The 15,340-nt window shown below is 48.5% G+C and overlaps 1 protein-coding gene and 1 long non-coding RNA gene across 2 annotated transcripts in view; one reads left to right on the top strand and one right to left on the bottom strand.

The window, feature by feature from the left end:
• Nucleotides 1–11,557, bottom strand: part of tbkbp1 (TBK1 binding protein 1) — a 28,238-nt gene extending 16,681 nt beyond the window's left edge. Inside the window, exon 1 of the mRNA XM_057052142.1 lies at nucleotides 11,068–11,557. The gene's annotated coding sequence lies outside the window, so the exon portion shown is untranslated. The remainder of the gene's footprint in view (nucleotides 1–11,067) is intronic.
• On the top strand, nucleotides 1,020–3,817 carry LOC130536541 (uncharacterized). The gene is made up of 2 exons (XR_008953404.1): nucleotides 1,020–2,753; nucleotides 2,872–3,817. It is a non-coding gene; the product is annotated as an uncharacterized LOC130536541 (long non-coding RNA).
• Nucleotides 11,558–15,340: the final 3,783 nt, after the last annotated feature.

Consider the following 15,340-nt stretch of genomic DNA (forward strand, 5'->3'; position numbering starts at 1 on the left):
TCAGTCAGCGGAACACACAAAGTAAAATATTCAAAAGCGAAGGGGGCCGCGGGACACTTTGGGAGCCTGACGATGAGTCGGGCCGACGCAGGTGATTTTGGGTGTCCAGGAGGGTCCAGACTAGCGGGTCTTCGCGGGCCGAGCACAGAGCTGAGCAGGAGACTCTTTAACTCCACTGAAATCATCTCCAGGAAGGAAAGAAAAAAGTTTGGCCTGGTTTTGTGGGAGTGTGACAGTTTGGACATGTGGCGTCTCTGCGTGGGCCCCTTCATGTTAAGCTTTGTTAGCATTTCTGTTAGCACTGTCGTCTTCCAAAAACCCCAGTTACCAGTGTGGGCCCACTGTTCTTGACGGTAATATGGAAATCCCACTGAGCACTGAAGCTATTTACGGTTAACTTTTGTTGGGACGGGAACTGACGGGAAAAGTTCGCAAGTCAAGCTAAAAAGAAAAAAAATTGCTAGAAAAGCAAGTCAAAGCTGTCCTGAACGTTCAGATGTGTCTGCTAATAGCAGGATAAAGAAAAAGGCAACGTAAATTATTGAGAAAACCTGATCTAGAGCAGCGTTACCATGGTAACTAGCTCTGATCCTCCTTACCTGCCTTATGGAGACAGAAACCCCAAAGAACCCCACATTTCAGTGTTGTCTGAGAACTGGCTTCTCCTGTGAGACACTGTTGAACACAGACTCCAGAGCGGCTCCCAAATATTTTTAACCCGCTGCAGCTCTCTTCTCAGATGTTTTTATGGCTCTTAGCTCTCAGCAAACACTTTCTTTGTGTCTCCATGGAGCAAGGATGTAAAAAAAAAAACAGAGAAAAACACCAGTCAGTGTATTTCCAGCCAGTCCACCACCAGCATGTGACCATCTCGGAGATGAACAGAAGGTTCTAAACAACAACGCTACCGCCTGTGGGTGAACCGGGTTTAACGGACAAATGTTCCTGCATCCCTGGATCGTCCTCTGGCTTCCCCGGTTGCACCACCCACCCACACACACACACACACACACACACACACACACACACACACACACACACATGGCCCATATTCTCATGAATAATGGATGCAGAACATTTGCAAGTGCTGCTTAATGTCCGCTCGCACCACTCTGGCTCCTCCACCCGCTGCCAAAGTTTAAACCCCGCTCGCAAAATCCTCCGATGGGAACCGGATCAGGGGGTTTGTGGATGGGAACTCTTGACAAAAACAGCGGCAGAGGCTTCAACTGAGTGGATCCAGAGCCAAGAAGATCATCTCCACCAGCAGCGTCTTTAGCGTAGCAACAGGACACGGGAGGAGAGGAACCTTCTGGTCCCACCCAACACAGGAGGCCAAAACAGCCGGAATCGGAGGACCTGATGCGACCGGGATCACCCTGGATTAACTTCAACCACCGTGGAGATGCTTTCATCAGGAAGAATATTATATATTCCTACCCCCCCCCCCCCAGCTTTAGCTTCCCGGTCATCAGTAATCAGTCGCTCCTGTCAACATTTACACGGATCGTTAGATCAGCTGTCCTCACGTTTCAGCCCTCAACTCCTAATTTCAGGGTTGCGGCCGCGGCAGATGGCCGCCGCCGAGCCGCTGTTTACCCAAGCGCTCCGCGGCCCTGCTCGTTATCCGTGCGCAGACTCGCCCTGCAGGTGCACGGCGATGTAAATCACCCCCCCCCCTCCCCCGTTAACGTGTGCGTCTTTGTTCCAGGCTGGTTCCGTTTGGCAGGAGCGCCAAGCTGACCTCGGTCCGCCTCCCGGCCTTCGAGCCTCTCCTGTCAGGAGTGATAAACGGCGGCCGCCATGTCGCCGCCTCTTCGCCCCCCCCCCCCCCCAAACAGATGGGTGTGATTTACGGCCGCTGCCAGGGTTACACAACGGCGGCGGCGGTGGAACGGAGGCCTTCCTGACGCCCAGCGCTGCCTTGTGAGTCAGCGGTTGCCTACTGAGCTATTTTCATCTGCTGCCTTCCTCCACGGAGCTATTTTTCTTGTGTTTTTAAGGAGGGGGGGGGGTGGTTCTGCTTTCTGACTGGTCCATGAGGATGATCCAAAAGCACGCCCACGTGCACACGCAGAGCAACATGCCCTCCAGATTATTGTTATTACCATCATGGTGGCGGATCCTGCTGCGTACACTGATGAGATCAAGTGCGTGAACGTGTCCTCTGCCTCTGATCCGGCTCCTCGCATCATCAGCGCCGCAGGAACCAAATAACATCACCTCGAATACACACCTTAAGCTTCACCACGGCGACTATAAACTCCAACAATATGGAAGTTTTTATTATTTCGCTGCCACAGAAGGTTCGTTTGGAACATTTTCCCGGACTGGCAACATCAGACGCCGTTTTTAAAATCTGTTTTCTGGTTCAGGAACGAGCCCCCAGGAAGCTTTTTTTGGCTTTAAAATCTGTGAATGTTTGGAGATCTGAGTCCCACTCCGCTCATTTTAGTGGTCCAGGTCCATGTTTGGTCCAAATGTACCGCTCACTCTGGTTTGTCCTCTCTTGACGTGCACGGGAACGTCGGCAAAGCCGCGCCCACCTACACCGACTCTCCTGAACGTGTCCAGATTCCGTGTCCAGCACCTTTAAAGATGGAGGACGGAGGACAGGAGGGGGACGCGGGGACATCGCCTTTGTTCTCTCACAGTATCCCTCACTAAGCTCCTCCTGGACCCCGGACGTCCCCCACTGCTCCGTCCCCAGTCTCACATCTCCTGGGATCTGAGCCCCTCTTCCCTGTCTGAAGGTCAGCGTGCTCCGCTCCGCCTCGGCCTCCCTCTCCGCCTCTTCCTGCTGTCCTTCTTAAAGACGAACCTCTCCGCCGTTTAGCTTCTAATCGGTCTTTTTTTTTTTTCGCCTCTCAGACTTCCAGCGGCTGACAACAGCTCGCCCACCCACGCCGGAAACACCAGAAGTTTGATGTTTTAGGAGCGCTGACTTTCCAAAAGAAAGGGGAAAAGCGAACCGGCGGAGGAAACGTCAAAACCCGCCAATGGCGCTATGAAACCTTCAAATGGACTTACAGGCTGTGTGAGGACCGTGAAGGCACCAAATAAACCGCGGCCGCCAGCAGCGGCGTGCTCACGCTGTACGTCCAGTTCAAAAGAGTCTAATCCCATGATCCCATAAATATCAACAGCGCCCTACAGAATCCCGTTATTAGTCACTTTGGCGTCCGTGACCCTCCTAAAACAACTGGTCCCACGTTAAGAAGACATTATATTAACTAGTCTGTGTCTTCACTTGCATTATGTTTGCATTTCTTTTGCCTTTTTGCTGGGATTGAACCAGCAACTCCTTGTTTTTCCCATCAGCCCCTCTGTCGTCTCCTCCCGCCTTCCCGCCGTCCAACGCGCCAACATCTGAACGGTGCTAAACACACACGCTGGGACCGTGTGTGTGTGTGTGATTAAACCTTAATGAGTAAAAATGTGAAGTACATCAAATGTGCGTTTGATCTTAGATGCGTTTGTGTGTTAAAATTACAGCCTGAAATTAAAATTCAAAGACATTTTTTAGAGTTTATTTACCCGTAAAGCTTGTGTAGAACACTTTCAGATAAATATGTTACTGCCGACGTCTGTTCACAGTAAAATCGGCATTTTTTGCTCGTTATTGTGTTTGTTTATTCTGGTTCCTGCTTGGATATTTGAAACCTTGAACTTGCTAATGAAAAATTTCTGTCATTTTTGTCATGAAAGGATTTGTTTTGCTTTTATACTGTTCGAAATGTCTGATTCTTGTAATAACTGTGGGGGGGCGCGTTGCAAATGAATCTTAATTTCTTGTTTTTGGGCAGTCATCATCGTATTTAGGTGGTTTTTGATCAAATGTTGAGTCTTTTCTTATGTTTTTCTTGGGGGCTGAAATATGAACATATTATTTCCTCTTCACACCGAAGCACAAACGCGTTTCATTATTAATGAGCGGAGCGAAGCTGTGGTGGCCCAGAAGACTCCGCTCACACGGAACAGGCGTGTACAGCTCTCACACACACACACCCACACACACACACACACACACACACCATGCAAGCACTTAGACACCCTGTCAGTACTAGAGAAGAGACACTACTGCTAACATATGCTGCACTGTGCTGCTATACTGCACAATTATTCATTTTTCTGTGTGTGTGTATGTGTGTGTGTGGGGGGGGGGGGCAAGGGGGGGGCGTGTGGCGTGCGTGAGTGCGCGCATGTGTAAGGCAGCTGCCATGCGGGAGATTGATGGCAGAGCAGGGTGCAGGCAATGAGCTCCATCGCTGGAGTTTTTTCCTGCCGGCTCCATCACTCTCCCGCTCCTCCCGCCCCCTCAGCGTGGGGAAGGGGGGGGGTAAAAACTCCACCTTGACTTTGAACGAGAACTTTTCCCACGAAATCATTTATCTCCTGGTTCAGCCTTGACAACAGGTCAATACTTGGATTCCTTCGCTTTGAAATCAAGGTGGAGCTGAGCTGCAGCCCAGCAGCCACAGAGATAGCACTGACCTTTAACCCCCCCCTCGTTTACATTTAAAGCCCCCTCTCTCATTACCCCTCCCATAGAGGGTAATGAGATGGAGCCCATCCATCCTGACTGGGGGAGTGAGAATGACTCACGAGAACTTATGAGCTCCTCGGTGGAACAAAGCCTGTAATTTGGTCTCAGCTGTTATGAAGCACATTGAGAAGTTCCCTAATGTGTGTGTGTGTGTGCGTGTGTGTGTGATAATACCGAGGAAAAGGGCTGATATTAAGCGCTAATGATCATCTCTGCTATAAAATCTAAACTCAGTTTCAGCTGCACGTAAGAGGAGACGCCAGCCGAGACCCTCCGGTTCTGGCCATCTTTTACCAAACCTACAGCAAAAGCAAAAGAATCTCGAGACGCTTCTCTTAGCGTTGTTGTTGCCAGTTCATTCATCGATCAATTGATGGACAGAGGACATGGACGGTCCAATCTTCCGCCCGACCGGCCTCCTGGTTTATTTATGAAGGCTTCCTGCGAGGACGCGACCGTTAGCTTCCGCGCGGGACCTTGGACGCTCCAAATCCAGCGAGCGTCCCTGACTCCAGACGGCGCCCTCTCCATCTGCATCTCATGTGCTTCACATCATCACCTCCTCCGCCGGTGTGACAGTTCTGCCGTCACACACCTCCAAAAGGCCGGCAGAATGCTAACGCACATGCACGCACGCAGAGGAATTTGCCAGGAAAATGCATATCCAAACACAGCTGTCACACTCAGAAACGCATAAATTATGTATTCTTAGATTTCCCTTTCATCACCTTTCAAGCAACACGATGACACTCATGTGGGGACACATTTGTATGTAACACACGTGCCCACACGGACGGACGCAACACGAATGTAAAGGATGACGTAGATTGATGCAAACTAGGTTTTATAAAATGGTGGGATTATGTAAAAAAAAAAGAATTCAGATTATATAACCCATTTAAATCCAACCGTGTCCTTAAATGACTCCAACCACATCCATAAAATTTAGGTTAATCCTTCAATAATTTAAAGAAATGTCGTTTTTTGAGGGTGAGAAAACGCCAGCCAGCGTTTTTTTTTGGCTCCCAGAGCTGATGAGGAAGTGGTGCAGGCTGCTGACGAGTCCAACATTAGAAGAGAGGATGATGTTTGCGGGGGGAGGGGGGAGGAACCGGCGCCTCACATCAGAAAGAATATGGAATAAACATGTGCAATGCATCATGGGTGCAGGACGCACGTGAGACACGAGACGTTCGCACTGATCAATGTGCCTTTGATTAAAATAATAAAGCAACTCTGTCGTGGCGAACAGGCAGGATATGAATTAATGAAAGTCTCTGTCCTTGTCAAAGGACACACACACACACACACACACACACACACACACACACACACACAGAGCTGTGGTGCTCCTCACACTCTGAGTGTTAAGAAAGATGAGCGTGTGTGATGGAGAGGGAGCGAAGTGTGAGGAAATTTGCTCCTTTAGTGGACTTAAGGACAAAGTCGAAGGACTTCCTGGTTGCGTTCTCCACCTTCCTGCGCCGGTGAGACCACAATCATCTGTGGGACGGGGCTTTTTACCTGTGCTGCTGCCCCGCCACCAGAGGGCGCTCGCAAATGTCTCATAAACAGGATTTAGCGATGCTGCTAAGCTAGCAAGCATGTGCTCTCAACTCAGCTGTCTTCCTGACGACACTGATTCCAGCTCATTAATAATAGATTAATTGCACTAACAGAAGCCTTTTACTTTAAAAAAAAATAAATCTAATTCGCTCTTGTTTCCGTTTGTCTCGTCACACCAGGATGCGTCAGAACTCCGACCGGCCCGGTTATGTAGACGATGCATCAGACAAACAAACAGAACAATCTGTGACGACTTAAACCTGGTAGAAAACACGTTCACGTGTCCGCGCACGCATCACACACGGGGAAACATGTTTCAGAATAGGGGATGCTGAGCGGAGTCTCTGTCTCTGGCTGGTCCGTCAGGGTGTTCAGCGCTCGTGGTCACGTGACTTCTGTCTTTTAACTCGCCATGACTGAATATCAGAGAATAGATATCATCAATAGCCCCAGTTCAGCTGATTATTTAGTTCAGATTCTTCAACATCCTGAGCTGCTCGCCCACAAACACGAATCCGGCTCAATTATTGCTGATTTTTCGGTGGATTTTTGCTGAGTCTGTCGAAATTCTACCTTCCAACGATCCCTAAAGAGACCAAATTGGGTTTAAATGACAACAACGCTGATTACAACTTTCAAAAAGACCAGAAAATGAGAAACAAATGATTATATTCCCTCATAAATCCGATTCTCACAAAGCTAAACACCCGCGTCACCGAGACGCTAACAAGCCGCTAGCCTGTTAGCGGCACCTGCGTCCTCAGAGAGACGGCATCGAACCCTCAAAGGTCGAAGCTACGAAGCAGCGGCTCGTCTTTCGCCTTCCTCTGCTGGGCGGCGCGAGAACACAAGCGGCGGCGTTGCTAATTTCAGCCTCCGAACGTCAATATTGGACAATGTTCAGACGGATGAGGCGCTGCTTTGTGCGCCTCGAGCCGGTTTGTTTTGATCCGATAGCAGCGCGGGGATAATGCCAGAGCAGCAAAAGACTTCTGAAATGTCAGCGTGCAGATATTTTCTCACAACACGCGGGCAGGGACGTTCTCAGCGTGAGAGTTTGTATTTTTAGAGTCCCCGGAGGGACTTTAGGGAGTCCAGGAACCAACGACAGCAAGTGGGTAACCTGGTTTCCTGAGACTCAAAAAGAATAAAGCTCCAGAGGCCGAAGACTCCGGGTCCAGAATGGACTCCAACCTGTCCCTCTCTCACACACACACACACCCACACACACACACGTTTTGCTTATTACTCTCGATTACTCCCCCACAGTGGGCACAGCTCCTCGAGTGGGTAGAGGCTCTGACTGGTCACACTACTCTGCAGTTACATCACACTCCTGCAGTCTCCTTAGCAACCAGGTACAGCAACACCACCGCGACGCCCTTCCGTGACGCGTTCATGTTTCCAGGATTCTTATTGGAACCTTTTTGGGCAACGCTGTCAGCGGGATTTGTTCTTGGACAGTGAAAACAGGAGGGCCGGTGGAGGGGGGTGCAGTGGGAGGTGTGAGCGTGTTGTTCTTTTTGAAAAGCAGAGTTTAGTAAAGAGGTGAGTCTTTCTTCTGCACACTTCGGCGTGACTCAGCGGAGGCCAGAACTCTGACAGAGTGAGTCTTAGGCGGGCCGCAAGGACCCGCCGCTTAGGCCTAATGTGTCAGAGCGCCGTTATATAAAAGTCTTTCTCCTTTTACGGGGATATCGCTGCGAAGCCCATCGGTTCGCCTACTAAAACCTCTGAAAACTGCCGCTAGCTTGCACGTCTGTGGTGTGACGGGCCCGATGCTAACGAGAGGAAACCCGTCCTACCGATGAGTATCGACAGGCCGTAACGCGTCAAACATCGCAAACGCGTTGGGCTTCTGTCGCCAACTTACCCGGAACGGAAAAAAACTACTTGGACATTAAAGTTGTTAGCGTAGCCGCGCACTCGTCCGACTCATTTCGGGGCTCGTTTTGGAGCGGCTGCGTGTTTTTAGCTTTAAAAGCCGCCTATGAATATTCTATCAGCCACCAGGGCCTCGTCATTTAATGATGGCGTTTGAGGAGCTTACATAAACCGCCGTGGCTGTGTGTTTCGAACGCGGCAGCAGTGTGTCGATGCACAGACGGGCAGAGGAGACCCCGGGGCAGGGACGCCGAGAGTGGGTACGTGAAGGACTTTGGGTGGAAATGGAAAAGGTTTTACATAAATTAGCAGAGTGTGAATAATGTCAGCACTGTTCCCAGGCAGGAAACTTCCCTAATGTGTGTGTGTGTGTGTGTGTGTGTGTGTGTGTGTGTGTGTGTGGCCCACCGGTGAGTGAGATAAATGGTTTCACATCCGTTGATCTCAGGTGCTGGAGGGGGGAACTACAGCGTCACCAGGGTGACGAGTGAACGCGGAATTTTAGCCGGTTGACGACAGAAGCTAAGAGAAAAGCTGCATGAATGCTGCTTAAATGCATAAATAACCTGTAGCTCCGCCTCCCTGGACCATGAGGACCTTTGTGATCTCGTCGCCGCCGCCTGGAAACATCCGACCGGGACCAAAACAGGGTTCCGTTTCCATGAGTCACATCCAGGTTTAAGAAGAATACCGATGATTATAATCACATGTTGTTAATGCTGACTTGTGGGAACAACAAGTTCCGATCTGCACAAGGTTCTTCCTGTATCGGCCTTTTGTGTCGCTCCGCGTGTCTGACGTGCGCTTTAAAATAAAAAGATCTAGATCCATTCAAAGGTGTGATTCTTGGCCTTCACCCATTCATCCCCAGTAAATGACGGTGTTCTCGGAGGTGTGGGTGGCTCTGCGACGACTGCGTCAAACATCTGCTCAAAGACTCACAAACTTCCTCTGCTGCGGCAGGTTCAAGGTCGACTTCAGGAAAACTCAAACGCACGCCGGAGCGAAGAACCCGACGGCGTTCTAACGGACGCCAACGAACCTGCCGGAACTGTTTTACACATCTGTAAATGTAGGTGCTGGCGCTCGTTATGTTCTCGTTACAAGTAAGGAAAAGCTGATTAACGAGAAGGGGGGGGGGGGTTAAATCCAGACCTGCGATACCACCGACTGGTGATTCGCAGGTCTGCTGGAGGTGTGATTCACCCTCTTAAATTACCTCCCTCCATCCGAGGGAGGTAATTTAAGAGGCCCCCCCAGGGAGCGGCGAGGGTGGGCTGAACACTTCGAATGGAGGAGAGGTAATCAGGGCCAAACCAAGAATAAGCAAGTGACCTTTGACCCCTATCACGGGTCTCTGAGGAGCCCTCACGGCCGGGTTCCTGCCATTTGCTCACGTGGCTCCGCCCATCATTTCTCCTCCCTCACGTCGCAGCGACTAAGAAAACTGCTACCTTTGCATGCTAGCTAGACGAGCCCAGAGCTGTCGTCACAGCAGGGGGCTTGTGTGGCCAGCAGGGGGCGCTGACACTAAAAACGATGTCTCGCCTGTAAAAACACGAACTCGACTGTGTTAGCGCCACCTTGCTGTCAACGCTTTCACTCGTTAAATATAACGACACACATACGAAGGGTCACACGGACGACGTCACATTTCTATTTACGAGGCAAACGGCTCCACGAAGCTCCGCCCTGTGGTGGTGTCTCAAAGGTTGCCTTTGTCTCTGGAAGTTGTGAAATAAAAATACAGTGGGACCTCGACTTAAGAACGTCTCTACATGCGGAATTTTCAGGTTACGAGACGTCTCAACGGGAAAATATTTCCTCTTGTTATGAAAGAAATTTTAGGATACGAAAGGCAAAAATATGCTACCGCTGCTACTCGTAGCTCGCGGAGTTTAGCGAATGCAAACATGCTTGTAGCTGCTCTGCCATTGGCTATCGCCTAGCATCTTCCTGTCATCCCATTGGCTAGGAGGGATGTCAATATGTACAGGTTTGTGTGTATCCCAGCGTCGCCTTCGTTTAACTTTTATTTATTGTGGGTGTTCATATGTTTGTCCATTAGATGGCGGTGTTACCACAAGTGTTAACGTTCGTTGCTAATGACGGCTAATGTAAGATTAGCCTGTAATAAAGTTCATTTTGTTCCTGGAGAAGCCTTGCACTGAATTCCTACATTTATTGTGCGGTAATCTAATTGTAACATGTATTTGTTACATGTTTTGATGCATTTTTATGATTTATGAAAAAAATTATGTCCGAATTTTTGGGGGCTTGGAATGGATTAGGGCATTTACATGGAAAACGCGTCTCTACTTACGTAATTTTCAGGTTATGAAACAACTTCAACAATTAATTTCGTAAGTAGAGGTCCTGTAATCAAGAAAAATCGGTAATGCTCGATGGGTCTTAATGTAGTGCGCCACTAGAGGGCGATGATGGGTTCCCTCCTCAAAGTCCAGGTAAGTTTGTGAACAAAAAAGTCAATTATTTTGGACCTTCCGCACATTAACAATAGTTTTTCACGGAAAAAACAGCTTAAAACATCTTACATGTCTGTATTATTTTACCATCTCTATTCTCGTTATACTCTGAATTAGCTCGTTTTATAAGAGATGTTTTTGATTTGATCCACTCCACCATCCATCCATCCATCCATCCATCCGTCCATCCATCCATCCATCCTCCACTATAAAAGATTCCCCGTCTCTAATCAAACTCGAATGCTGTTTGCCTGCTCATTTCGGTTCTTATTTCTTATTCTAAATACACCACCGAGTGTCCGGATCCTCGCTCGGAAGCTACTTTTGCTCTCCCCCCAGGACGGAGCTGAAGTTGGGGGCTGCTGGAGCATCTTCCCGGGCTGCTGCTGGTGCTGATGCTGCGCCAGCTGCGAGCATCTCCGCGCAACAAACAACCGAGGAGGCTTTAAAAAAAAAAAACCCAAAACAGATCCTCCTCACATCGCGCCTTCAAAAATCCACCCCCCGTGCTCCGCGCACTTTGCCCCGCATCAACGCACGCATCCGCTATCTGAGACGGTTGCATAAACATAATTGATAACTCACGCGCTCCCGCGGATCGGTGCGTGGATTCCATCGCTCGGGAGTGTTGGAGCGCCTCCCCGGCCGAAAGCAGCGCCGCCTGTCGCCGGTGGAAGCTCGCCCGACCGCCGCTCGGCTCCACGCCGCCTCCTGCAGCAGCTGCGGAGCGGCACTGAGCGTCAGACGGAGCTCCGCGGAGCGGAGCTGCTGTGGGATGGTGATGTCGCGGGAACAGGAGCGTCAGGCTCTGCTCTGAAACGAGAACATCTCCGTCTGCTGCCTGAGTCACTCTGCATTGTTCAGGAGGAGCCAAGGCAACGTGTCTCTCAGCAACCTGCACCAGGAGGCACCCGAGCTGCTGCTCACACTGTACAACACAGAAGGTTCCTGGTGCTCAGACCCGGGCCGGAGGGTAGGGGACACGTCTACCAGCTGGCATTTACATTTAAGGCTGCAGCAAAGGGAACTTCCGGGGAGGAAAACTGTTTTTAGTTTAACATTGTGGTTTTTAAAATGGGCAGACTCGAGATTTCAGAGGTGCCCGCTGATCAAAACCATCAAACTGAAGCAATAACCTCAACCCCCCCCCCCCCACCACCAAAAGAACCACAAAGAAAAAGAAAGACCAACGACACCAATAAGAGTTGATGATTACGTGTGTGCGTGTGTGCGCGCGTGTTGGTAAAGGCCACATCACTGATTCGTTAAAGGGTATTCTTCTTTTTGTAATTATTTAAAGAGATTATGACTTCTTTTTTTAAAAGATGAGATTAATAGATAAATGTCTTTTGTTATAAGTAGTAAAAGTAATTTATTAAAACTCACGTGTGTTTATTTGATCCAGATTTGACACATTTTGTGGTTTGTTTGCGTTGATTTCGCCGTTTCGTAAATTGCTCCGTTACTTTTGGTTCCTGTTTTATTCTGAAAGCTCTCTGATTTCCTGCCCTGCTCTTTTCATCACTCTTAATTCTTTAAAAAATCTGTGATTTCCCCCCCCCCCCCCCCCCCCCCCCAAAGATCTGGAACACACACAGGACCGTGGTGCCAGACTATCAAGGAAATGGGATTTATAATGCAACCATAATCTGAATAATCTGCTGCTCTTCGGAGCTCCCGGATTAGAAAATCTGCATCTTCCTCCCATTCTGAGGGAGAACGACTCATCGCAGGGTTTCACGGCTCCTGCTGGATACTGATGAGGTGCAATTTTCATGCATTAAGCCTGAAATAGCTGCGTCACTGGAGGATTCGTGACACAGTTATTGGACCTGGTCCCTCTGTGGTTACACAAGGAGCGCAAACATAAAGCTCCAGTGTGCGGCATTATTAAGAATCTACCACACAAACTCGGCCATAAAACACAAATTCAGTGGAAGATGGTGGTGCTTCTCGCTGTGTTTTACTATACTTATCAGCCACGCTCGTATATAAACACCGGTCCTAAACTATGGTTGCACCATGTTTCGACTGTAGCCCAAACTTGGATATCAAGCTGCTTTGCTGCTCTTTACTGGTAATGATGTTTAAGTCATTAAATATTTATTTTCCCACTCAATTGGGTTTATTTGCCACTTGCAGTCTGTGTTTCCACCACCAGGCGTCGCCATATCAACCCCAATGACACTAATTTGGTTTCTTCATTTCTAATTCAAAATGATTAGAGGCAAAAACATAATAATTATACCGTAAAGACAGTAAAATGTTTGATTCTGTTTTGAGCTATTTTATACACATAAACTTTATCTTATCTCATCTTTAGTGGTCCTCTACACTAGGGTTCAGAAGTTTTGTCTTCAGCCTGGTGCTGCTGCTCCGGATGCTCCGCACCAGCCTGAGGGCAGACAGAGAGTTTGTGTGTGTGTGTGTGTGTGTGTGTGTGTGTGTTTGCATGTGCTTTAACACACACTGCGTAAAGGGAGGATACAACAGATGGCCCTCTTCCTGCTCCTCTATCTGCATCTGTTGGTATAGATGTCTGGCCTGCACAATCTTCTGTGCAGCCTCACCCCCCCCCCCCCCCCCCACTCCACAGAGCCTTCAGAAGATGCTCTCCTGGGGATGTAGAGGTGCTGGTGGGCCTTCCTGACCCAGGTGAGGGTCTCCTCCACCTCCTCTCTGTATTGGGGCTCCTTGGTGTTGCTGCTGTGTCCCATTACTGCTCCCACACATGTGCCAGACCATCTTGAACAGGCGTACTTCAGCAGAGCCAAGAGGAGGTGGCTCAGCACTGGGGGAGGCCTTGTGGATCCTGATGGTCTGTGATCCAGGACCCATTTTATCAGGGTCCGGAACTGTGTCACCTGTGACGTTGGTGAACTTGTCAAGAACCAGCCCTTCATGGCTGTCAGGCAGGTGGGGGCAGATGTCTTATGAGAGGGAGGTGTTGTAAACATCCAGTCCCACCTCAGACAGGCAGTCCTTCAGTACCTGATCCTGGATTTCTAGGATTGGGATTAAATTTGGAAGCTGGTGAAGCCGCTGCACCTCTGATAGATATGACATATTAGCACAGCTTGTTTAGTTGTACCTTGTTTATTGTGAGTACCGTAATTTCTGGACTAAAGAGCGCACCTGATTAAAAGCCGCATAATCTAATTTTAGAAAGAAAATCAATTTTGTACTTATACAAGCCGCCCCGGATTTTAAGCCGCAGGTGTCCCACGTAGTAATATGAAAAATTAGAACGAAAACATTCAGTACCGGTATATGTTTTTATTACCGTAAGAGACGAGTCACTGACGAGTGACAGACAGGTAAAAAACAACAGCCACTCTTTTCACTTGTATGTTTATACAGAGACCATAAATCCAATTTTCATCACGTCAGGATATTTTAACTTTACTTTTAATTTAATCCGCTTAGCAACATAAACATATATATTGTAGCGGTAAATGCTTTTTTTTCTAATGGTGTCTGTAATGCAGCTACCTTGAAATATACAATTGTATCAGCTACACACAAATTACGTTGTTTATGCTTTTTTACTCAAACAATGAACTCCCCGATGGCCCACCTCTAAAATCTTCTATTTTCATCAAGGTGGCGATTGCTTTTGCCTTCAGTCTGAGTTGTGATTCGGGCCTCCTGCGATGTTTACGCCTAGAAGCTTTTGTTGTCTTTTTGCTTTGGATCAGGTCTTCAGGCGGGCGTCTCCACCTTCTCGACATTGATTACCGTAATGCCAAGATTACGTGCGGCAGCTTGATTTCCTTCTTCAACCGCCAGAGTGATCGCAATTAATTTAAAAGCAGCATCATAAGCTTTTCTTCTAGTACTTTCCATGTTGATGAGGGTTAAAAATGACTGATTCACAATAGTTGTGAAAAAACATAAATAAGCCGCACCGTAGAATAAGCCGCAGTGTTTAAAGTGTAGGAAAAAAGTAGCGTCTTATAGTCCGGAAATTACGGTAATCTGTTTATTGTAATCTGTTGTAATCTCCGTGAAATACGAGTTTCCTCACAGGAATCAATGGTCATATAACAATATATAAACTGGCCGGTGCTAAATCAGAGGTTTAAGCTGGAAGACGAAAGCTGTGCACAATTCAGTATTGATGTGCGCTTGTTTATCATCTTCAAACACTTTTCCCTTGAAATTCAAATGTTCAGGATCTCTCTCTCTCTCTCTCTCTCTCTCTCTCTCTCTCTCTCTCTCTCTCTCTCTCTCTCTCTCTCACACACACACACACACACACACACACACACACACACACACACACACACACACACACAAATCGGTATCATTGTGGGCGATTTCTTATGCAACATTTGACATAGGAGGAGGCGAAATCTCTTTAATGTTGCGATGATCTGACTGATTCATTCGGTGCCTCTCTGAAGCCGATCCAGGTCAAGTAGGCAGGAGAGATCCAGACTTCACCCTGGAGAGTCCAACAAGTTCTCGCACGCACACGCACACGTGCACGCAAGGATTAGAAATGACGACTCACCTCTACTGTCACTACCCAGAGTTAAAGTTAGACCCTAGACATCTGCGCAGGTTCACGCCGAAGGTTTGCTGTAAATAATTAACAGGACAGAGAGTTGAATGAGACAGCGACATCAGGACGAGAGGTCTCTGCTGGCCTGTTGTAGAGTTATTGCTTTGGGCAGGAAGGACTTCCTGTATCTGTCCCTGTCCCAGCGGAGCTGCACCAGGCTGTTGGACAAGAGGGGTGGTCATCATAAGTCTCTTCAGTGTCCACAGTAAAAGACACTGAAGACACGTCAGAAAACCTCATAAACCTGACGCCCTAAAACCGGCCTCTGCAGCTGCTTCATCACATCTGTCA

The sequence above is a fragment of the Takifugu flavidus genome, chromosome 1 (assembly GCF_003711565.1).
Source record: "Takifugu flavidus isolate HTHZ2018 chromosome 1, ASM371156v2, whole genome shotgun sequence".
NCBI classification, from domain to species: Eukaryota; Metazoa; Chordata; class Actinopteri; order Tetraodontiformes; family Tetraodontidae; genus Takifugu; species Takifugu flavidus.